The following is a 26532-nucleotide window of genomic DNA, read 5'->3' on the forward strand; positions in this document are numbered from 1 at the left end:
GATAGATTCACCCCTAAATGATCCATGTGTAAAATTAGCTGGGATGTCAGAAGGCATTCTGCCATTTACTATGAGCCCCTCTACGGAGCTAAGTTCCTCAAGCAGTATCTTTCCTCTTTTGTTAGTTTTTATTTTATTGGGAAAGACAGATTGAGGTATATTATATGCTTCTTCCTTAGATTTGTTTCTAAATATATCTAGACTTAGGTTGGATACTTTACTATTTAAGTCACCCATAAGTAGGATATATGGAGGCTCAACAATCTCTAACAGTTGTTTTACATAAGAAAACATTCGCTTTAAAACAGTTATAAAAGTATGTTCAGGCGGTATATATGCATTTACAATTACAAGTGATGTTCGTCTACCTACTAATGCCAGGTTATTAATAGTTATTACTTGGAAAAGATTACTATTATCCGTATAGTGAGAAAATTGCCATTGTAAAGAGTTAGATAAAAAACAGGCAATTCCCCCTTTCGCATGACCTCTATTTGAGGGTATAGCGGCAGCCTCAAAAACAAAGTAATCTTTCCCCCCGTATTGTATATCTTTACACCATGTTTCCTGTACACATAGCACATCTGCATTCAAAGAAAGAAGAAAATCCAATTTCTCAGGGGAATTATAGAGACCTGCTGCATTCCAGGAAATAATTTTTAATTGACTGTTAAAGATGTTGAAATAGTCGTGTGCTGCTCGATGTATTATTCGATAGAACTCCTGGTAGCCAATTCCACTGCTGGGGGTCTTGACTTTGAGGAGGATTCATATTCTCAGAACATGGAAGTATCTGAGAAACCATGCGCTTACCCCTTGAAACACAGATTTTTAGGTCTTTATTATGGGGAGGCGAAACGTCCTGCCTAACACCCAACTTTAAAGTTCCTTCTCTGGAGCAAATACGATTTCCATTACTAATGAAAGGTAACACATCAATCCCTCTACATTGAAAAGCTTCCGCTTGATGGAAGACGAGGTTAGCAATTATTTTTGAGCAAAATTTAACCCTTGCTCGTTGCCCATTATCGCACGTTATTGCTGAGACCAGGTCAATATCACTTGATTGAATTAGTTTTAAGCTCTCAATGTCCTTAAGGCGATTAAGCAACCAAGATCTATTCAGGTTTAGATCAGAATCAAATAATGGCAGAAAATCCAGTGTCAGAGTATCCACACACGGGGGAGAATCTTTCAATGGCGGGATTGTTGAGGCCAATGTCACTTCAGATGGAAGCCGGAAAATAGGGGCAGATGGATTAAGTACCCTTATTACTGTAGGCACGATTCTTGTGTCTTCATCAACTGGTGCAGGGAGTTCTATCCCATTAACCTCGGAACACAGGACTCTCCCATTGCTAATGTTGACAGCAGGGGTACCTTTCACTACAGAGTTGGTAACACAACCCACTGCCTCTTTGCCAGGAGTATCCGTTGTTGAACTATCTAGAATTTCTATAACGTCAGACGCTTCAGTTGTTAAATGTTTTTGGAATATAATTTGCCTCTGTCTTCTCTTCTTATACTTATGAACTGGCTTCCTATTCTTCCCTTTATTCTTTTTGATTTTTTCTTTTTATATTCCCTTAGTAACGGATGTTACTTCGCGTTCTTTTTTCTCTTGATTAAAGATGGGGAAAAAATCATTTCCAGCAGTTTGATTGCCCTCAAACGGATATTCTTCCTCCAATAATTGATCTTTTTCAGTAGATTGATGCGTCTCCACTGGACTTTCTTCCTGCAATATAGATTCTTTTTCTCTTTCTTTCCGCATTTTTAAGGAAGATGGAGTTAGGGTCTCAGAAGGCTCATGGATATCTACCTTTAATGTCATCCCGACCACTGCATTTTTTCTTAACGAGGTATTACTGTCCATGGCATTTAGGGCAGCAGAATTAGTAGGAGGAACTATTCCATTCTCCGTATTTTTTGCCAATAATACTTTCAGAATCTCGGTAACTGAGTCCATAATGCAGTCGGAACTCACTGCAAATTTACCTAGCAAAAGTAATATAGAAGCCAGTAAATCTTCAAGAGCTATCAGAGAATCCGAGATTGTTTTTTCATTTTTTGGGTAACCAGAAGCAGTAAAGGCACGGATCCCTGAAAGATTTAGTTGTGGAGATTTCAACTCACTATGCATTGAAAGGATATCATTGGATGCTATAGAAGGAGTGCTACTATATAGTAGTAATCCCGAGGGCGTTGCTCTATTAGGAGTTTTGATTAGTTCAGACTGGTTCACCGTTCTCTCGCCCATATAGCGACCACAAAGTTCGAGATCGATACTGGACGGAATAGATAGTTCCACTATATTTTTCTCCGGGTGTTCAACATTCGCGTTATGCTGTTTTACTTCCGAATTTGTTAACATCGGATTAAGATGGTCTCCTTTGGTTGAACATACTGGGAGAATTACTTCATTAGTATGTGGCTGACTTTTCGTAGTTAGTTCATGATTAAGATCTGTCACTACATCATGGTGAGATTCCGTCTGTGATATCAACTCTTCATCTTTTGTTAGAGGAACTTCCGTATCCTTATTCACAGGTTTTTCCCATATTTGCATTAGCTGCATTTGTCCCTTCAAGTGAATAATATTGTCATATTTGTTCCTCAGGGGGTTAGATCTCGTTTTTATGCATGACCTCCCCCCTAGAACTCTTCCAGAGCGTAACTTCTTTGCTGTCATTATGAAAAAGGTTATAGCCTAGCAGCAGACCAGTATCACCAAAATTGTATGAAAGTTTTTTACAGTAAGTTAACAAAAAGTCTTTAAAATGCGAATCCACAGGGAGTGCTGAAAATGCTCAACCAGATGAAGGATATGTCACCTCACAGTTTTCTCGTCTGCAAACTATTAATGTATTATTAAATCAAAAGGAAAAGTGAAAATACCGGGGCCCAGCCCAGCCTACCTCAGCCACTGAGGGCCACAGAGGGCCCGCCCTTTGCCCGGGCTTAGCCCGGCGTCGCCCGCTCGCGTCCCGCGATGCGCGGTCTTCCAGCGCACTTAATGCCAGGTGAGGGGGGCGTGGCGGGGAGGTGCTCCAGGCCCAGGTGGCTTGTGGGCACTGATGTTTTAACCTGCCTCTCAATCCGCCTCCAACCCCTCTGTGACGAGTGTTTCCCGCGGAGCGGGAAACGCGAGCAGTTTCTCACCAGCGCTGCCAGATAGCGCCTCTAGGCTGACGGCGCTTCAAATCAATCAGGAGCGTTTCGAATAACAAACTGTGTCCACGGCAGCAACAGCAGTGACAGGATAGTGCACTCTGTCTAGCATAATGTTGGAAGGTGACCCTTCAAGTACAAAATTATGCTTAACTGCTTCTCCCACTTCGTATGTGTACTGTACAGTACAACACACATGCAAAGTTCGAAACATATGGAGTATTTTTAAAGCTGCTCCACAGTTATGCCTGCATTTAGAAAGTGTAATTTGTTCCATCAAATCCCTGCCTACTTATTCTTTTAGACAGGGATTTTCCTCTAACCCTTCGGTGGTTGCACAGTGCAAAGTAGGACATAGCTATAGTGTGGTGCTTTAGGCAACTTTCCAATCCAAATCACAATTTACATTGATACGAAAATCCCAGAACACTTTGTGCAGGGTATGCATCACTTTTGTTGCTCAAACCTATTGCAGTGTTAGTGAATCGGGGCCGAAATCTTTAAACTGGTAGTAGTCAACATTATTAGGACAAGTTGTGTTCTTAATGCGAGTGAACACAGTAGAGCAAATAAATGTTGATTTACTATGTAAAATCAGAAGGCATTAAGGAAGCCATAAAGCAGGGCTCCTAAAGCATGAGAGGAAATGGTTTGTATCTGGCATTGAGCAGGCAATATTTTTCTGCACATATTCCAGGTTTTTAACCCCTTCGATGCGGATGACAAAGCCAGCTCGTCATGGGCATTACCTGCGCTGCGCGCATGACGACCTGGCTTTGTCACGTAACTTGCGAATTTCGAATCTTCAGCGCGCAGCGGGAAAACCCGCTAGCGCGCATGTGGTTAAGAATGTCTAAAGGTTCTCTAACAGCTATTATTTATTTAACCGCTTCCGTGCGGCGCGAATTCCCCGCCCATGCTGACTCCGCCTTGCGCGGGCGGAGTCATGACGGAACGGTTCCGTCATCAGCACAGCTCAACCAACGCTGATGACGGAACCGTTCTGTCATCAGCATGGAAGGGGTTAAGGTTTCTGCCGAGTGCTAAGTCCTCATAGTTAAAAATGGGGGTCTCTAGTTGGCAGAGATAGGCACGTTTGTCCGAATGGGGACACTTGCTTCTAGTCAGAGTAAGGGGGACACACACTTTGCACACTCTGCTCACCCCGTGGATATTTTGGCACGAGCACACATCCCAAAGGCAATGTGTAAAGTATTTGTACTCAAAACACACAGTAATACAGTGATAAACCCACAAATGGACACCACACCAGTTTAGAAAAATAAAGTATCTTTATCTAAACTCAACAAGACCAAAACTACAAAAATCCAATATACATGTAGTATGAATATGACTTTTCAAAGGTTTCAAACAACTGGGTCCATAGAAAACTATGGATGCATGCTTTCTCACAAAGTACCTGTAGATGAATCAAAATTCACAAGGCCAAACAGCCTCAAAGATGGGAAGCGTTGAAAACCAAAGAGATGCATTAATTCCTGAGACCATGGGGAGGCGATGCGACAGTTCTGCTGCACGCAGGAGGAGTGATCCATTGTATCCGGTCTGTAGGGAGAAGTGATGCGTTCTGAGATGGTTCTGGTCTGCGGGTGATGCATCGGGAAAACTTGTTGTACAGGTACGATGTGTGGAAATACGGGATACATCAGCGATTGATGCAGTGGCGTTGAGCGGAGCTGAGTTGGTTTCTTCAGCCACGATCCCTCGATGAGTCGGTTCTTGGAGCGGCAAGTGGCGCTGCATCAGTTTCAACAATGGCGCAGCGATGCATGGAGGTTCTTCTCATGCAGCGTTGGAGAAACAGCCGCATGAAGAGCGATGCATTGATTTTCTTAGTTTTTCAGGGTTCTTCTAGCTCCCAGCAGCAAGCACAACCTCCAGAGGCCCAGAACTGGAACAGGCACCTCCTGGCAAGTCAGAACTCTCAGCAGCAGAGGTCAGAGGAGCTGGGGTGAAGTCTTTGTGTCCCTGACACTTCGAACAGGAAGCAGCACACACAGGTCATTTGAAATCTTCTTCAAGCAGGTTCAAAGCAAAGTGGTACTCCACCAACTCTGCCCAACCTTAATCTAAACATGTAGATTTAGTCAGTGGTGTGGCTATTTTTGCTGCTGCGGGTGCAGATGTACCAGTTCCAAGTCATGAGAGAGAGACAATCTGCTCAGCACGAGGTAAGAAAGAGATTTTCAGAACAGTGCCAAGGGGAGGGAAGATTTCAAAGTAGAGTGAAAAAAGTACATGTGTGGAAAGGATGAGCTATGGATGTGAGATTGTGAGTTAGAAAAAAGAAGAACAGAATAATTAAGAAATAGAGAGAAAAATAAATAAAAGGGAGTCAAACATGGCACGGAAAGTAAAACATGAGGGAAAGAAAGAAGGAAGGCAAATAGGAAAAGAACAAACAAAAGGGCCTAGGGAGATAAAGAGGTGATAAACAAGGAGATGTTGATAAGGGGCCTTATTTACAAAGTATTATGCAGCGCTGTGCCGCAAGCCATTTGGCTGCACTGTGCGGCATTAATTCCAATGCACGGGGATGCATCATACCTATAACGATATGATGGATCCCTTTGCTCTCCCCTGTACTGGCACACAATTAGCTGCCAACGCAGGCACACTTACACCATGGTGCAAGGATGCCTGCGTCACGGAGATGATTGTTTATGTGCAGGAAGGTATCCCTTCCTGCACATAAACAATCAGAAATCGCGTTTTCAACTAATGTGTGTGCTGCATTAGCACACATAGAAGTTTCAAAACAAATTTTTATAAATGATTATTTATATGCAGGAAGGGACTTATTCACCTAAATTTGGAAATGTGTCAGGTTCCATGAGTGTTGCGTGGGAACACCCATAGCAACACCCATGGAAATCCCCTTTCACAACAGTGCTGCGTGGAAAGGGGCTGTACTTAAAAGGACAGGAAAAGCCTTGCAGGGTGGCTTTTTGTGTCCTTGTAAATTTGGGGCAGCAAAATGTGCTGCCTGTCACAAAAAGTGACACACCAGCAGCGCAAGGAGCTTGTAAATATGCCCCAAGGAGATGAATGAGATGAGCTAGAGTGCTGCATAGTCAAGATATAGATTTGACAGAGTAAGGGTGGAATGAGCGAGAACAGGGTGATTAGAGGGAGGTTGTGGAAGAGAAGGGTAGGACATAAATTAATGAGAGAGGAAACATGGTGAGGGAGAAGTATGGGGAAGAGGAAAGAAAAGTGGGAAGAGTAAGGAGAAAATAGAAGAACAAAAATTCAAAACATGATGAAGGAGATTAAGATAAGCAAGAGAGATAGATTTGAAGTGATTAGGGACGAGAAAAGGAGTGATGTGGTCATAAGGGAGCCTAGGAGAGAGCAAAGGTAGAGGATTGGTAGAATGATTAAGGCATCAAATACAGTGACATCTGTGTCAAGGGGTGCAAGGAGCCCACTGCAACCTTGTAATGAGTGTCTTAATACCAACCGGGAGGTAAGTGGGTCCGTTTTTACAGTTTCCCTTAGCACCCACAGCCCCCTTGCTAGACCACATGATTTTAATAGCTTGCAAATTTGGTATACTTGTATATTAAGTTGTTGCTTGTCTTGAGTGCAAAGAGCACCATTATTGCAGCATATGGAGGAAATATTTAGAGAGAGCACTGATCTCACCTTACACCACACACTAGAGAAAACCCATATGTCATCATCCACTTGCATGTATGCTTCTCAACACGAGATCATTCAGCAAATACACAACCAAAATATGGGACCTGCTGAACACCCAATGTACACTTCATCACAGAAATCTGGCTCAGCCCCTCATTGGCTCCTGAAATCGCCACTGCAACCCCAGCAAGCTACAAGATTGCTCGACTGCACCATCTTCACAAGCCAGGAGGAGGACTCGCTATTATCCTCCACAAGAAATCCATCAAATGCACAATAACCACAGAGAATGCCACCCCATTCATGGAACACCTACACGTCAAGGTGAAATTCTTTGAAAACTTCAATCTGAACAGAAGAACCCTTGCCCACTGACCCTCCAAACCATGTGCCACCTTTAACAACCTAATCACTGACTTCATCAATCCACTCACCATCAACTACAAAGCCTACATTCTCCTTGTTGACCTCAGCTTTTACCTGGAAGACCAAAGCAACCCCTGCTCCGAGCACTCCTTGAAAACTTGAGCAATATTGACTCACACAGCTCGGCTCAGAACACACATCGCAGGACACATTCTGGACCCCATCGTCACCACAAACGACAACATCAAATACAACTCCACCACGCCAATCACTTGGACCAACCAATTCCATCATCCCCTTCCAAATCAACACACCTCAATTCAATACCCTTACCAAGTTCAGCATTCCAAGACACAGCAGGGGCAAAATCACAGAAGCAGACTTGCTCAGTTCCCTCAGCATAGATTAACCTAGCATAGAAAACCTCAGCAAGGACATCAACAACTTAAACAATTGGATCAAGAACTTTGCGGGCTCCCTCCCACCCATCAAACCCAACCAACATAGAAGATCAGACAAGCCGGCCAGCTGTAAGCAGAAGACCTCTGAGACACCACACAACACTGTAAACAGCTAGAAAGGAAATGGAGAGCCAGCCACTCAGATGCTATTACCAGCAAATTTGAGATACCAAGAAAATAGAACGAGTGGACTGCATCAAAGGAAGCTCCAACCGCTGCAAGGAGATCTTCTCAGTCGTAAAGGATTTCACCTCGCCCTCAGGCATTAACCACCACATCACTGCCTCCCAACAACTTTGCAACCATCTATCGAACTTCTTCCACAGCAAAATTGCAAACAACTACAGCAGCTTCACATAGCAACTCAATCCCAGAGTCTTTAACGCTAACTTATCCAACACCAATCACGACAATCATCTGACCAAAGGGACAACCCTCAGCAGAAACACCACCAGGAGAAATAGATGCCTTCATCATGGTTGACCTCTGTACAGCCTTCAACACTGTCTCTTGTAACATCCCATAAGGAGACCCCACAATATTGCCATACAGGAATCTGCTCTCAAAAGGATCTGTTCCTTCCTCACGGGAAGAACCCACAGGTCAGGCTGCCACCTTTCACATCAGAGACCAACAAACTGAAATGGAGAGTCCCATGGGGATTGTCCCGCAGCCCCACCCTTTCCAACATATACAGGACACTGCTCACCAACAGAATCCCATCACAAGACATCACAGTCATCTCCTACACTGATGATACTCAACTCATCCTCTCCCTCAATGACTAGAGAACAACCACCAGAAGCAACTTCACAAACTGCCTCACCATGCTAGAAGACTGGATGCTAGCCAATAGATTGAAGCACAACGCCAACAAGACAGAAGTACTTGTCTTCAGCAACAAGACCTCCCCATGGGACTCCACCTAGTCAGAGCTAGGTCCACCCAACGACCACACAAGAAATCTGGGGATCTTCCTAGATGACAAACTCAACATGACAGCTCAATTCAAAGCAGTGTGCACCTCCTGCATCAACATCTTACACATGCTGCAAACGTTCTTCAATGGTTGCCTCAGAGCACCATATGGACTGTCACATAAGCACTCATCACCAGCAGGCTGGACTACTGCAACACTCTCTATGCCAGACTCTCTAATCATCTCCTACACAGACTCCAGATCATCCAGAACACTGCCGCAAGACTCATACTGGACTTTCCACACTGCACCCCCTTCGCACTGCACCTCAGGAAGTTTCATTGGCTCCTCATTCACAAGCACAGCCAATTCAAATGTCTCGCACTAACAAAGTTCTACACTACACAGGATCAAATTACCTGAACAGCTGCATACACTTTTAACAGCTCACCAGAGACCTACGCTCTGCCTCACTCTTACTCGCACACATTTGTTTCATCCTCAAAAGCAAAACTGGAGGTCGCTCATTTTCCTTCATCACACCTAAGAGATGAAACAAAACTCCCTCAACACATCAGTGCATGCTCCTCACTTCTCGAGGTCTGCAAAAAGCAGAAGACCTGGCTCTTCATATAAGTACCTTAGGGACCACACACCTAGGTAGCTGTCTAAGCACTTCAATACTCTTTAGGGTGATAAGTGCATTATACAAATCAATATAAAATAACATAACTTAACACATACTTGGCAAAGACCATTTAAGATGGCCATGATGTTATCCAATGATGTCATACTGTTAAGCCCAAACAGGACTGTCTGTTTATGCAGAGCATTAAGGACTACTGTGGAGCTCTGGGGCCACAAATGGATGTGATCCAACAGCTTTTCAGGGTATGTCTAAGCATCAATCATGGATATGGCTTTTGATGGGTCTTGCTGTTTGATGCGAAGGCCGACTCGTCAATCCAGTGCTTTAAACAAAGTAGAGCCACTGCATGCTACTTCGGTTTCTCCACAACAGCAAGGCGGTATCCCCCAAAATGTCACCCCTTTTGAGGCATTCCCAGGGAATCCGCTCACAGGCCGCATCAAGGTCCACCACCCTAACAACAAGAACTCAAGTCCGTTTGGGGTCAAGGTAATCCTGCATCCAGGCCTAAAGGGACGGCGAACTTTCAAGTGCCCATTGGACATACTAGCTGCCTAATTCCATTTTCCCATCTAACAGGTCCACTGGCGATACCTGCACTTCAAGGTAGGCCACACACATTTTCAGTCTGTCTTGCTCCCTTTCTGCCTCACCAGTGCCCCTCAGGTGTTCACAAATGTGATAGAGTTGGTCAGAGCATACCTTTAGATGTCTCAGGTACAAGTCTTTCACTTCCTCAACAACTATGACAGGCTTTGCACAGTCAGTTGCGAACCACCTCCAGATGATGAGGCTATCCTATCATTGTTGGGGCTTAAGGTCTTCTGTGCAAGAGTTACACTTAATTCCATCACAGAGACTCCCTTTAATAGGACCCATCCTGAATATGGTGTGTTATTTTGGTCTTCTTTCCACATCAATGAGTCTAGGACAATCAGGCCATGAACCTGATGTTTCAGCCTTGGTTCTGGGTCTCAATGAAGGTGGCTCAGAAGTATCTTGGCCTATTGACCTCCTGCTCATCAACCATGCCAGGTGGCATATGTGACTCTGCAATGGGATCTAAAATCTCCGCAAGACCAGCACCAAGGCTCTCAGTCAGATTCCATTCAGGTTTCAGGGGAGACTGCAAAAGATCTTTATTGGCGCCTGCTGAACTGCAATTAGACAATCGGCAGAGTAGGCATTGGTAAAACATATATTACATTGACTTAATTTGGGGAATTTTGTGTTATACTTTTTACATGAAATTGCAGAGATTATGCCACTACACCACTTTGTAAATGCATGTTGTTCGCTGTAAACATTTTCCACAAAAGCACCATTCATGGTACAAATTCACCGCATGGTAAGAACAAAATGTGGGCGGCAGATGTTTGTGGTCCTCTTATTAAGGGCATCCTTGCCACATGCTAAAATAAAATAGAAAGCAAAATGAGGGCTTTGAATTTCACATAACTATGCTGAATTTCATGTACTTTGGCCTCATTTTGTGTAATTAAGAGAAAGCAAACTGAATAAATATTGCACGCCCCTATGACAGACTCCTCCATTTGCCCCACCTAGAGATGACAGCGGTAACAGATACATTGCTGGAAGGTTGGGGAGGCCACGGTTGAGAGGTGGAGATCAGCGGATTCTGGTCTCCGATGGAGACCTGTCTCTATATGAACCTGCTGGAGTTGTGGGCTATTCACTTAGCGTTGAATGCCTTCCTGCAATCTGACAAGACAAAATTGGTTCCGGTCCTCACAGACGACACGAACGCCATATGACATTGCAATAAACGAGGAGGAGTGGGGTTCTGGGGCTAAGCCTGAGTGTGGTTCCGCAAAGTGCCAAAAAAACCATGTGAGTGGTGGAGTGCGTTAGGGTCATTCTGTTTGCGGTGTTTTTGAGCGTCAGGTATTTGTCCGGCACTCTAAAATCACGTAAACATCACCACGAACAGCACAAGAGAGCGCAGCTTCTTCCTTTCTGCTAGTTTGAGTAGTTTTTCAACTTGAGCAGCAGCTTACTCAACGCGAACGGAAGGTTTCTCAATGTGAGTGGTTGCAACCTACAGCGACCACTTACATTGAGAAATCCAAACACCCGCGTTGAGAAATCTCACCAGGAGGTTGATTTTCCTCACTTGCGCTCGCCAACTAGACCTTGGTGAACGCGAGAAAGGAAAAATCTCCCTGGGAGGTGAATTTTCCTCACTCCCGCTCGCCAACTTGATGTTTGGTAACTCTGCCACCTCCGCGGGGCATGGAGTGCGGACAACTCTGCAAACATCGTCAAAGGAGCGTAGTTCACCACTCAGGGTTACCTGAGGCCTATGTAAGTAGGTACTCTGGTCCTGGCTGAAACATCAGGGCATTTCCCTGATTGGGAACCACCTGGCTGGAACTTTAAAAGCCAGAGCAGACAAACTCAGCCTGCATCATGAAAAGTAGTTACATCCAGAGGTAGCACAGGGCATCTTCTAGCAATGGAGAGAAGCCTGGCTTGATCTATTTGCCAATGTGAGACCAACACTTTTGAATGCTAGAGTTTCCAATGAGGCTCTCTCTCGGAGATGAATTCCACCTACAGCAGTGCAGGGAACTTCTCCGTGCCTTCCTACTTTTCCTCTGAAAACAAAGGGAAGAGGTATGGCGTAGCGGCCAAGGTGGCTGACTCCGGAACCTGGGGGCTCACGTCTCGATCCCAGGTGCCTGAGGCAGATCAGTCCAGCACCATGTGACTCTGGGCAATAGCTCGCTTTATCTTCCCGACAACCCCCAGTGCCTTGACACCCTTGGGCAATTGTTTGTGCTTTACAAATACAGGACATTACATTTACATTTACAATTCTGAAGATCCGGAGTGGCTAGGAGAAAGTCAGCCTAGTGGCTCCGGATTGTGCCAGAAGAGTGTGGTACCCAGAGCTTCTGGGTATAAGCATGTGTTCTCTAATCAGGCTGCCACTTTAAGGGGACATCCTGTTGCAGCAGCAGGTCAGGGTCTTGCACGTGGGCCTGCACAAACTATACCACCATGTTTGGATACTAAACAGTAGCCCTTCACTATATTCTATCTCTCATGCACACAAAAGGTCATGGATGCAATGCTTGCAATTTGTCTAACCAACTGGCAATCATTTGGGATGGTGTTCCAACCCATTGTTCTGTTGCTTACTGTGTCGCATTATTTTGGACCCAGCCATATTCAAATCAGTCTTGACCATGTTCGAATTGGAACAGTCCAGCCCAAACTGCCAGGACAAGCATCCCTCTGACCTCTTGGTCAATGACCTGCTCTCTCCCCCAGCAGCTCCGCTGTTAAGTGCCGCTGCCCATGCTGTGCCTTTCCCTGTACTCTGAGGGGTTCGAAGCCCTCCTCCACCTGCAGGCTCACAGAGGGTGACAGATGCGAAAGCAATGTCTACCTGGCACTGTTGCAAATAATGAAGTACTTGCTTACATTTATGTTTTTATTAGGGCCACAAACATTCCAGGCCATCAATATGATAGTCGCTTCTGACTGTATACATTTAATCATTATCTATACTGAGGGTGAGTAAAGCACAAGGACCTGAATAGAGTTTGCTGTACCATATTACACACAATCGGATGCACAATATTCTAAACAACCCATACCCCTCCACCTCCCACCCATCCCCCACTGCAACCTTCAGGGGAAAGCCCCATACCCCAACTGTGCGAATAATACATGAGAGAGTAATAGACATTATACAATGCAAAGTGAAAATGTAAGGTGTGCAAACGCGCTGGGGGAGGGGGGGTGGCAATGCCACACCGGATCCCTGATTCTATCAGATCAATGATACTCGTGAAGGTTAGCTGCAGTCTGCCATGGGGGGCAACAATCTCTGAAAAGGCATGGGAGAGGGGGAGATAAAAGCAACAAAATCAACCGAGTTCTCGATAGGACTCAAGACAGCAAACCATTGGAATGGTGACGACGAAGCAGGCAGGGTAGAGCATCCCAGAGCATAGTCCTAACGTGTAAAGGTTCGCCTTCGCCTTCCTGTACCATCGCAGTGAAATCCGGGTAGATAGAAATGGAAGACCCCTGCCATTCAAGTGGGCCTTTCTCACGAGTCATTTGCAGCGTGGTTTCTCTGTCCTTAAAGTTAAGAAGGCGGGCAATTATCCGCCGCGGGGGGAAGCCAGTGTTGGGGCACGGTCTGAGCGGGCGTCCCACTACAATTGTGGAAGTGAAGGAGTCCCATCCGAAGAGATCAGTCAGTTAACAATGTCTACATGAACCCGTCCAGCCGCACAGTTTTGGTAGATTTGGGGACATCCACTACACAGATATTATTGCGCCGCTCCCGCCCCTCCAAATCCTCATTCTTGATGGCAATCGCTTTAAGTAGTTTCTCCATGCGTTCAACCTTCTTAGTGGTTTGGGCAGTGTCATCTTCCAAGTCAGAGATCCTGCCCATCTGCAGTTGTCAAGCACCCCTCTTGTTGGTCAAGCCTGATGCCCATGGTGTCTGGCCACTTGTCAAGGGAGTCAAAGCGAGTATCCAGGACTTTGAAGCCCGTCCTGAGTTCCACCATCATAGCCTCTGACACTGCCGCCGCAGTTGCGGGCACGCCGCCTCCCTCCACCATTGGGTCCCGGGGGGGTCTGCGCCACTGCCGGCTTCTCAATTGTAAGTTTCCATTGCTTAGGGTCACCCCGGACCATGCCCAGGCCCATGGAGCCAGGTTACGACCCCAGGGTGATGTGTCCACGGCACACAGTGCAGTACCAGTGAAAATGCGCTGATTCGAGTGCCAGAGTCTATTGATAGCCCATCATTCTTACTGCTGTGGGGGCCAATGGAGGTGCCTTTGGTCTTATGGCAGTTTCATGGACGTCCACTTAAGGGTGGGAGGTTGGAGGGGATGGCAGCCGTGTAATAGCAAGGCCCTTGCCCAGGGCTACTGCAGCGCAGGAACCGTGAGGTGCCAAAGATGGCCACGACAGCCTGGTCCGATGGCCGCCCCCCCAGGCTCACCACAGAGTGCCAGCGGGTCTCACAGGATCCAGGTGAGGAGGTAAGAAGCCTCTGCTGCAAACCACTCACTCCCCCGGCACTGTGTCATCTACTTACTTGATTATCCTGCTTCTTAGTCCATGCAGCCCCATATCCATTACATTGTGCGCCAAAGCCAGACTACGACAGCTTCCGGCTCCATGTACGCCAGCAGGCCTTATTGCGTCTTTGTCAGCAGGTCATAAAATCCTTCCCCAGCAGCGAATCTTCAGGGGAGAAAAAACGGCTGTGGTCAATTCCATCACCATCCTGCGACTCCGCTGTGATCTCTGCTGCCTTAACTGCCGCCCGGGCAGGAGGTTCTCAGGGATATCGGCGGAGCTCCAGGCTCACATGGCCATCACGGTCTACAGCTTGGCCTCACACCCCCCGCCACCCCATACTTCGCCCATTGGTCATTCTCATCACAATAACTTCAGATTTTCCTGTGAGTGAGATTCAAACTTTATCATTTCAGCCACCCTACACCACCTTGTTTAAGGAAAAACTGGTGCTGAGTACTAGAGCGGTCTTTCTATCAAAAGTTGTGTACTCTAGCTACACAAAGATTCCTCAATGTCTTTCTGACTTCCCACTCTGTGGATGGCTATTTACCATCTAAAAATGTCCCAAACTGGAGATCTGCACACTGGAATGAATAATTGTTTTTTGGGCTGGGCGGGCGTGTCCAGAAGTAAACTGGCATCAGTGTGCTTGGCTGGCACCTATATGTGGCCCCGTCATCACTGCCAGGGTGGAGAAGGATCAACAAGGAGCCACACAATGGACATGCCGTGGTGCAGGGGCTATGCTGAAAAATCTTCCTGATTCATTCTTGAACCCGGGGCTATTCTAAAGGTGAGGAATTTGTGGTTAGACAGGACAGCCACTTGAAAGAGCATCACAGACAAAAAGTAACTTGTTCAAGCACCTCTGCAAGTTAGGTAGAAAGAAGCCACTCACAGCGAAAGTGTGAACAGCCACTTGCAGTCGGGCCTCACATTAGCTATGCTTCACACTGCTGGGTTCAGAAGCCCTGCAGATTGGCAAATTTCCCTCTTACGATAAAAGTATTAGAGACTCACAATTCAGAGCTAGAAGGACTGCCACCAAGAGAAAGAGAAACTTACATGTCTAGAAAAGGAGTGACATCAATAGGAAGAGAGAGATACACCTCTGAGTTAGTAGGTCAGCAAGAGGAATTAAGATATACACCTCAGAGATGGCAAGATAGACAACAAGAGGAAGAGAGACATACATATCCAGAGTGGAAGGAGTAACAGTGATAGAAAAAGAGGCATGCAACTCAAAACTAGCAGGAATGACAGCAAAAGGAAGAGAGACATGCATATTAAAGCCCTGTGACAGCATTAGGGAAGACAGGAATACACTTTGCAGGTCTGACAGCAAGAGTGAGAGAGACATACACATTCAGGTAAGAAAGAGTGACAGTAATAAGAAGAGAGATTTACTCATGTGAGCTAGCAAGATAGGCAGCAAGAGTAACTTTAGATATACACTTCAGAGATGGCAGACAGTCAAAAAGAGGGAAAGAGACATAAAAATCATGATAGAAGTAGTGACTGTGATAGAAACAAAGATATACAAATGAGAGGTAGCAGGGGTGAGAGCATGAGAAAGAGACATACATATTTAGAACAGAAGGAGTGATAGCAATAGGAAGAGAGACATACAACCCAGAGCGATCCAGCTGGATTGACAGCCGGAATAGCAGAGATGTACACATCTAGGTTTGGATTGAAAGCATTGGGAAAAAAGACATACACCTCTGAGCTAGCAGGACTGGCATTCAGAGGAAGAGAGACATGCACATCAAGTTAAGGAGTGACAGCCATAGTAAGAGAGGAATGTACCTCTGAGTTACCAGGACTGACAGTGATAAGGAAGAAAGACATACAGCTAAGAGGTAGCAGGACTGACAGCAAAAGGAAGAGAGACATACTCATGCAGGTAAAGTGTGATAGGAAGAGAAACATGTATCTGTGCTTTAGCAGACAGGAAGCGGAAGAAAGAAATACACATGAGGGCTAATGTTGGGACCCCTTACCATAGAGCAGTACCAGTACTCAGCACACAAGTTAGGTGAAAGTGAAAGAGGCAGCTCAGGCTCATGTGTATCTGACTGCAGACCCTCGACGTAGCCGGCTAGCAATTGTGTACAAGCAGCAGGGTTCACCAGCTCTCCAGACAGGGGCAATCCCCTATGAATCTTTCAAATGTACAATTTGCCTCACCTTCTTCTTCTTCCTCAATACTCACTACTCCCCTCCGTTCCCAACTCTCCCCTGTCCTACCAAACCTCCTCTCACGTCCTCTTCTCTTCAGAGAGAGCTCAAGGTAGGACCTTATCATTAACAATGTGCAAAGAAAGTATAGATCTATATACAAAAAGGCCATTAGTAGGCTGAAGTTCGAAACTAGTTAATCTCTCTTAAGTGCCTCTTTAGATTGTTGTATATTTTGTAGCCCATTTCACACTCTCAGGCAGTCCCTCACTAACATTATGCTCATTAGATCAGTAGAAAGTCTTTGAGGCTTCCAGTAAAGCCAACCAGGGCTGTACTTCTATGATGTCACAGAGAAGCAGGTCGGAGATGCTGCCCGTTAAAAAAGAGATTAAAGTTCTGGAACTCAAGGTACTCGGGGGCATATTTACAAGGGCGTTATCACCGCTTTTTTGGCTTAAAAAGCCAAAAAAGTGAAGATTAAACTATCACCCTATTTACAAGAGGGTGCTAACATGCATAGTCGCATGTTAGCACCCTTTTTCCCAACGCTTCCCTTTGCATCTCGAATGAGATGCAAAGTGGACGTCACTGGGCTTACCCCGGATGGACATGCTATATTTACAAGGCTGCTATAAATTCCAGAGATAGCCTGCGATAATAAAATTATCGCTAAGCACGGCCAGTGATAATTATTGCTGGCCGTTGATAATATGCCCCTCAATTGGGTTTTTACAAGCCTGGGAAGGAGTTATATTGTGAGACGGAGAGAAAGGTGGAGAAGTAAACATGCCAAGAGAGTGTGCGGGGATGGAGGGGTTGAGAGAGGGAGTAAAATATAATAGAAGAAGGCAGAGAACTTGAGAGACATAGAGAAATGGAGCCCAAAAAGAGGAATTGAGAAGGACATTTGGTCATAGAGGGAAGGAGATGGAAAGAGTGGAAGGGGGTAAATTCCAGGAGACAGATCAGTGAGGAAACGGGGAAGCAGCATAAGAAAGAAGGGGCAAATTATCAAGAACGGCGTTAAAAATTCTTGCCGGTTCAGCGGCAGAAAGCTGCTGCTAAAGCGGCGATAATAATGGGCTTGATAATATGCCCTTGAGAATTCCAATAGAAGCCCATGTTCTGGTGTGAACATGGGCTCCTATTGAAATTCTCAAGGGCATATAATCAAGCCCATTATTGAGGCTTTAGCAGCAGTTTTCTAACATTAAACTGGCGATAATTTTAACGCCGTTCTTGATAATATGCCCCTGAGATAGTTAGAGATTAGCGTAAGAGAGAGAATGAGAAAACAGAAGACAGGCACGATATTTTAGTATGATGGAATATAGAATTTAAAAAAATGAATAGGAATGGGGGAAGGAGAGGTATTTAATGTGGATCTATTTCTCCATAACCGGAAGTAACATGAAAATAGAAACACAGAAATTGCTGGCATTTTACTTCATGTGTTTGCAGCACACAGAGCATATACTGACTGCCCTTTCCAAGAAGTCCGTGTTAAGGTATCTCAGCATAGACGCTCCAGCAAAGATAATAAACCGCAGATCTTCGCCTCGTGGCCTAAGAATGAAGAATCCGCTGTCACATGCAGCCTTTATAAGAAAGATGAAGTAGCAATGAACCATTCACCAAATGAAAAAGGCATAAAGTCAAGGCATGTTCTGAAGGAACTGTTGGAAGGCAGCCACGGGGAGCATTAGCAAGCATTGAGCTCGGACATGCGCCCTGGGACAACACAGAGTGATAGGCAACCACTACAACTGCAGACAGCATGACAGCAAAAGGAAGTGGATCGTTGACCTGAGAGCTAGCACGACTGAGAGTAAAAGCAGGGGAGGTGTGTGCAGCAGAGCTATCAGCACCGACATCAAGACGAAGAGAGATGTAAATCCCAGCGCTGGCAGATCTGAGAATTAAAGGAAGAGATATATACAGCAGATTAGCAGGTCTGACAGCAAGAGAAAGAGAGACATAAACCTCAGAGCTAGCACAATTGAGAGTAAAAGCAGAGGAGATGTACACAGCAGAGCTATCATTATTGACTGCAAGACCTAGAGATGTACATCCTAGGGCTAGCAGATCTGAGAATTAAAGAAAGAGGTAAATACAGCAGATTAACTGGTCTGACAGCAAGAGAAAGAGAGACATAAACCTCAGACCTAGCAGATCTGAGAGTAACAGCAGGGGAGACGTGTGCAGCAGAGTTATCAGCACCGGCATCAAGACGAAGAGGGATGTAAATCTCAGTGCTGGCAGATCTGAGAATTGAAGGAAGAGATATATACAGCAGATTAGCAGGTCTGACAGCAAGAGAGAGACATAAACCTCAGATCTAGCAGAACTGAAAGTAAAAGTAGAAGAGATATGTGCAGCAGAGCTATCAGCACCGGCTTCAAGATAAAGAGGGGTGTAAATCTCAGCTCTAGCAGATCTGAGAATTAAAGTAGGAGATTTACACAGTAGATTAGCAGGTCTGACAACAAGAGAAAGAGAAACATAAACAACACAGCTAGCAGAACTGAAAGTAATAGGAGAAGAGATGTATATAGCAGAGCTATCATTGTTGACTGCAAGACGTAGAGATGTAAATCTCAGCAGAAGCAAATCTGAGAATTAAAGGAAGAGACATACACAACAGATCCAGCACATCTGACAGCAAGAGAAAGAGATACATAAACCTCAGCAAGACTGAGAGTAAAAGGAAGAGAGATGTAATCACCAGAGCCAGCAGGACTATGGGCAAGTGGAAGAAGAGATGTACCTCAGAGCTAGCTTGACTAACATACGCATCAGAGCTATCAAGAATGACAGCAAGAGGATGCGAGAAGTAAATCTCAGTGCAAGCAAATATGAGAGTTACAATAAGAGAGATGCAAACACCAGAGCTAGCAGGACTATTGGAAAGTGCAAAAAGAGGTGTACCTCAGAGCTAACAGGACTAACACCAGAGTTAGTAGGACAGACAGCAAGAGGAAAGAGACGTAAGCTTCAGCGCTAGCAGATCTGAGAGGATAAGGAAAAGGACAGTATTGGCTGTTCCCGGTAAGAAGCAGTGGGGTGGGGAGGAAGGAAGAGGGGGAGGAAGGAAGAGGGGGAGGACGGGGGGTTTAAAAAACAAAAACAGTTACCTGTTGTCCGGGCGCCTCTCCTGCGTCCTTTTCCTGGCTTCTCTGCAAAGGAAGCAGGAAGCACCCGGCTCCCAGCCTCCCGAAAGCCAATGCAGCATTGTGATTGGTCTGAGCTCCGTGGATTGATGGAAGCCCTAGAATGCGAGGCTGGGCATGTTCTCCATGCAGGCTGTAATGCAGCCTACATGGACAAGATGTAAAGTGTGCATGAATGTTTAGCTGGCCCCAAACAGTTATTATAAATTTAGTTTTCTTTTTTTCCACTGCAAAAAGCAGGAGGGCGACGCTCCTCCCCCTTAGAGGAGGAGCCACCACTGGAAAAGAAATGTACACCCCAGAACCAGCAGGACATAGAGCATCTGAGAGTGAAAGGAAAAGAAACGTCCACCCCAGAGTCAGCAGGACAGACAGCATCTGAGAATAAAAGGAAATGAAATGTAAACCCCAGAGCTAGCAGGACAGACAGCATCAGAGAGTAAAAGGAAAAGAAACGTACACCCCAGAGCCAGCAGGACATAGAGCATCTGAGAGTGAAAGGAAAAACATTTATACCTCAGAGCCAGCAGGACAGACAGCATGTGAGAGTAAAAGGAAAAGAAACGTAAACCCCAGAGGCAGCAGGACAGACAGCATCAGAGAGTAAAATGGAAAGAAATTTACACCCCAGAGCCAGCAGGACAGAGAGCATGTGAGAATAAAATAAACTGAAACGTACACCCCAGAGCTAGGAGGACAGACTGCATCTGAGAGTAATAGGAAAAGAAACGTACATCCCAGAGGTAGCAGGACAGACGGCATCTGAGAGCAGTTGCGGTTGCTACCTAGAAAGCAGCAGTGAAGGGGTGGGGGGATTGGATTAAAAAACAAAACACTTACCTCCCGGCCGGTGATGTTTGCTTCTAAACGTGATTTTTGCTCCTTAATGTGAATTAGCTCCTCAATGTGATTTTACACATAAATGTAATTTTACATCTAAATATGTAACTGTGATTTCCCCATAAATATTAATTTTGCTCTGTGAAGTGTGTTCATGCTCTGAGTCTTGTCAATGTGTCACCATGGCCGATTTAGCACATACATAGTAATCTGTTATTAGATCTGATGGCTGTTTCCTTCGCACCCACGGTTATCGTGCACAGAAAATAGATTTTGCACACTTGATTACATTTTACCTATATATATGATTCATTCTCTTAAATGAGTTCCATGCTCATGATGATTTTACACCAGCTTTGATTTTGTGCCTACATATATTTTTCACCTAAAAGTGTGTCCACCTTAAAATAAAAGGCTACCTTTGCACCTAAATGTTATTTTACACCTACATGCATTTTTGCAGCTAAATATGATTGTGTTCCTAAAAGTGGATCCACGCTTCTGCTCATGTTTCACCAAGGGTGATATTGCACCTAGATATTATTTTTTCTTGTACGTGTGGCCTGTGCTCCTAAATAAGTACTGAAAATGTTTGCACAAAGTAGAGTCCGATTGCGTGTTATTAAAAATATAACTTTTGAAAGCACTTAAAAACTGAATAATTTTGCACATTTTGTGGCATTCTATCTTTTACTGCCTATGTTATACTATGTGTATTACATTTTTAATGACTAACATATTCACAGGCTTGGACCTCATATCTCTATAAAATACACATCACTATTCCCCAGTACACCAACCAGGATTCAAAGGAGATGTCCTCTGGTTCCACATACAGACATCTGAATTATTCACTTTAACAAACTGAGCTTTCCAATCAGAACAGTGCTTTTCCCACAGATTAGTTAGGCTTGCATTTATTTTTATCTGAGTGTTTTTTGTTTTTTTCAGAATAAAACATAACAGAAAGAAATAAATAGTTACCAGAAACAATCCATCTTCATATGCAATGCATGGACCAACATAAGAGGTAATTTGGTTATGTCAAAAACAATATGAATCTTGTTCAATGTACTACAAAGCTAATGTATTGAACTTAAGATAATTTCCAACGTTTAAGCAAATTGTATAAATTGAGATAAAGATGCCGGGACACTCCGAGTAGCTGAGCGCTTAATAAAACTCGTTATACCATAACATAACATGGGTAGTAAAAGTGTGTTTGAGAATAATTGTGGGCTTCTAATCTGGACTATAGGGAAAGTTAAAGTGAAGATAGAAAGGGTAAGAAAGAGACATTGCTATAGAACAGGACCAGAAAAGAAAAGGAAGGAGATCTCAAGCAGGCTCTATATCTCATGGAGTAAAGTAGATATGAGCTTTAGTAACAAATTGCCCTTATGGGTGTAGAGTTGAGAGGTGTTTATGCAGGGGAATTTTAGGTTTTGGGGCTCATGAACATTGAAGGCGGCTTGACTGTTGCCAGTTAGGAGTATGATTGAACTCAAACTCGGATATCTGCAGATAACCAAGGCACAATCTTATTTTCAGCCTCTGTAATGTGTCTTAACTATTCCCACTGAGTGTGTTTAGAGACCTTTCCCAGGTCATTCTAATTGTTAAGAATCATCTTGTGTACAAGTGTGAAAATTGGGTCTCATAGAAGGGAATGGGACCACATTGGCACCATTAGTCCACGATGTGGGGGTCTCAAACAGTAGAGTTAACGTCCTTGCGTGGCTGGAAACCAAATATGTCTTGCACATATTCATACATTTTGTCAAATGCGGCTTTCAGTAATGGGCAGTTGAAAAAGTGCGAGCGGAGTCACCAATTTCAGTCTTGCTGCTCTTGAATTTTTCGTTTTTTTTAAATCTCTAGTTTATGCAGTTTATCAGGTGTCCTAGGCTTTGGGAAGCACAAGGAATATGGTTTGCTACAGATTGGACCAGAATTTCTTTGTGAATGAAGATTTCCAAATTTTCGGCTAGGCAATGTAGACGAGGAATATCAATATGGTTAATAGACCAATCGTCTGACTATGTTTTTGTTGCAAATGAGACTTGGACATATTTAAAATGCCACTTATTTCAAAATATAGATATCAAAGAAAAAGAGAACAGTCTTGTATGGTCTTGATTCAACTTTCAATTACAAAAAGTAATAAAATTCAGTGTTGTGTAGTTTAAAGGTGCACTGTAGGATGGCAAAGGAATGGAGGCAATCTCTAGTGCCCAGATGTTTGTGAAAGAAAGCACATATCTTTGCTAGAGCATTCTTCCCAGAAAATAGGGCAACCTTTGATTTTAAATTGGTTGTTTAAACAAAGAGACTCTATTGGAATCCTTTATTATTACCATTGAATTACTATCAACTTTTAAAATCACCTCCTTGATATCATCAATTTTTGTCTTGGATTGAGTAAACAATTATTTTTGTATAGTGAGAAAGGAGATTAAAGATTGATTTTCCATCAAAGATGACGCCGGCAGCATTCCTTTGAAAATTATTGATTATTTTGATCAAGTCTTTCAATAATGCCTTGTGTTAATTGGTCCAGGGAAGACATGGCTTGGCAGTTCGGGCTGGACTGTTCCCATGAGGCACAGGGTCAGACTGATTTGCATATAGCCATGTCTGAACTGTGGTGGCAGAGTGGGCTAAAGAACGGTGATGGACTAAACCCAGATCTTTTGACTGGGTGTGAGTGTTTGATTGATTCAGATGCTACGTCCATCACCACCCCCTTTTGAACCGCTTGTGTTAATTGATGGGCAACATACACTAATCGGGTAATTGACTATAAGGGTGACAAATATTTATATAATTCTATATTGCCACATAATTCTAATGTTTTTAGCAACCAATTATCTCGAATGATTGGGTCTTACTTATGCCATTAAATTATTACTGAATTCCACACTCAAGTATTTTATGACTCTGTTTTCCCAGCTCAAGCTGTTTTTCTCCTATAGTTCAGTACAGCATAAGAGGTGCTGAGTGGCCTGAATTCAGATTTTTTCTTATTCAGGGACTAGCCTGAAGCTTGGTCATATTGGGTATTTATTAGGGCTTGAAAGGATGCTTCAGTATTTTGAGTGAAAACCAGGATGTCATCTGCATGGGCTGCTGTCTTGGATGTTAAGTTGTTGAAAGTTAGTCCTGAGATCCTCTGGTTTGTGTTAATTGAAATAATAGTGGTTCAATTGTGACAAGGAAAAGGGATGGAAATAATGGGCATCCCTACCTCATACCCTATGTTGTGCCCACATGTGGGTTCGGGCACACTGTGTCTCTGTTACAAAGCTGCACCTGAGTGATGAGCCCTAACTAGGGCAAATCGTTGCTTCGTTGCCTGTGCTCCGGATCGGGGGAGGGCCTGATCTGGAAGTTTGGGCTAGACTGCTCCCACTGGAGCAGGATCAAGACTGACTTGCATATGATTGAGTCCAAACTGAGGTGGAATGGTGTGCAAAAACACAATGGACCAGAAAGTGGCCCTAATTAATTACCAGTGGCTTAGATTAACTCAAGCACTCCATCCATCAATTTGATATATACTTTAATGTGTCACCGTAAGTGAGACGCGTATGCCCAGACATGGGTCCCGTGCACACTGTGTCACTGGAACCAAGCTATACCTGGCTGTTGAGTGCTAACTAGGGGGATACGGTCTTGGATTGATTGTGTTTCCGTTGAGGAGGGCCTTGCCTGGCAGATTGGGCTTTACTGGTTCCACTGAAGTGGGATCAAGACTGATTTGCATACATCTGAGTCCAAACTGAGAAAGCCATTTTTAAATAGATGTTACGTGACTACTGCAGAGAGATCTTCTTCCTAGTTCTTATGGCCCCTAGCAGGAAGCTCGCAATCTCAAAGCACACCATGGGGTAGGATAGCATTTGTAAAAATAATAATGCTGGTCCTACTTAAGCAAAGTTGGAATTTCTAAGTAACAACAATTTAATTTTTTTGCACAGGGGGGCATAAAATTGACAAAAAAGATAAAATGCTCCTAAAAATTGTCACAGGGACACAGCTTTAAGGCTCACGGCAATGAGAATCAGATTATCCACCTTGGGTGGTCGTGCATTCTCTAACGTCTTTCCAGCTGTCTGGAATAGCTTACCAATCGAACTGCGCAAAGAATCCAACTTGCTGCCTTTTCGAAAAAAAATAAAAACAGTGCTTTTTCAGCAAGCATGGGGTGTGTTGTAACTTGATGATCGGCTGTAGAATTCTTGGTATGTACCTGACAAAGCGCTTAGAGACCCCGGGGTGATTACGCGCTATATAAATCGAAATAAATAAATAAATCCATTTTGCTGCATATACTCATGGTGTGAGATTTTGAGAAACTGGAGGCTAAGTCAAGTGATTCCATAAAATAAAAAAAACATTTAAAAGGTTTTGGAGGCCTATATCGTTCCTTGCAAACAGAACTACATAATCTACGTACAAGAGTGCAAGGATCAATTTGCCCCCGCTCTTGAGATGTCTTTAGTGCTAGTTAGGTCCCCTAGTTTATTTATATAAAGTGTAAACAGCAGAGGGGCCAAAATGCACCCCTGACGAACCCCTCACTTGATTTCCCAGGAGTCTGTCATACTGCCATCTTCCTTAAAACCTAGCCTCCACAGTGGTGTTATTATGGCTGGAATGTAAAAAAGACACCAGACACGGATCCCTACCCAGCTCCCCCAAAATCTGCCACAGTTTGGATCGGTTAACACAGTCAAATGCAGATGTTAAGTCCATAGATCTCACTTGAGGGGTACCACTCTTTACAATGGTGTACTTTCCGACAACTAGATTCAAATTAATACATTGGTCAAGAGTCCCTCTGCCTTGCCTAAAACCATACTGTAAATCACTAATAACATTAAAATCTTCTTGCCACGATGATAGACGATTCAAAGTTACCTTCCCCATGATTTTGGCAGATGAGTCCAAGAGCAAATTTGGTCTATAATAGGCAGGCTCGCCCCTTGAGCCCCTTTTAAATATAGGGATAATAATAGCCTTCACCCACGCGGGAGGAAAGCTGCATGTGCTAGCCGCCTTAAAACCTGTGCCAGTATGGTAGCCCAGGCCTGAGGGTCTGCCATATAGAGGTCAGCTGGTACCCCAACCTGGCCCGGTGCCTTACCCCCTGATGTAACAAGGATAGTTCTGTGAACCTCAAAAACATTCAAATGAAGTGGTGCAATACCTAAACTAGGCTCCCCTTGAATATTGACCCTTCCAGATAATCACCGCTATACATACCCCCATAAAAACTCAGTCCACCTTCCAGGGCCACGGTGCAAACTGTACTAGCATTTACAGTACCAGAGAAGAACGGACTATTAACCACCGCCCAGAACTTATTACTGTCTGAGAGTGTACTTGCTTGGCCAGGATCCTCCCAGGCCTTTCCCTGATCAATTTCTTTCTCTCCTGGACTGCATGCTCCCCTGCCCTCCTGCAAACCCTAATCTCACTCTGGGCCCTCTGGTTTTGTTTGAGACAACATTAACTTCCTGTGAGCAGTAGGGCAGGTGCTATCAAACCACCTCTTACCCTTGGATACATCGCCCTTACATGGGTTGGTTAGGTTGACAGCTACCCGATTAGTTTATATTCCAAAGGCATCTATAACAGCTCTATCCTGTGCATTGGTGTCCGTGTATACTCATACCTCAACTGCACACTCCACATACAGGTTATCTAAGAACCTTTCCGGTACCACCTTCTCCCACTTTAGTCTATGTGATTGATCCATGTTGCTAACATCAGAATTTGGGATATCCCTACGCTCTATTTCAAGAAAGGCACATGAGTACAGTAGTTCGAGCATGAGGGTATTATGGTTACTGTAATTTATAGACTGTATGAACTAAGGGCCAGATGCATCAAAGGGTTTCGCCCATTCTGTGTCTATGGGAAAATGTGTTCATGCATATGGCCCAAGGCAGCAGAGATCATTATAAAATCAATAATACTGTTGCATCCCTACCCGGTGAAGGTGGGAATGGGAGTGTG

This window comes from Lissotriton vulgaris, chromosome 5 (genome assembly GCF_964263255.1).
Source record: "Lissotriton vulgaris chromosome 5, aLisVul1.2, whole genome shotgun sequence".
Classification (NCBI taxonomy): Eukaryota; Metazoa; Chordata; class Amphibia; order Caudata; family Salamandridae; genus Lissotriton; species Lissotriton vulgaris.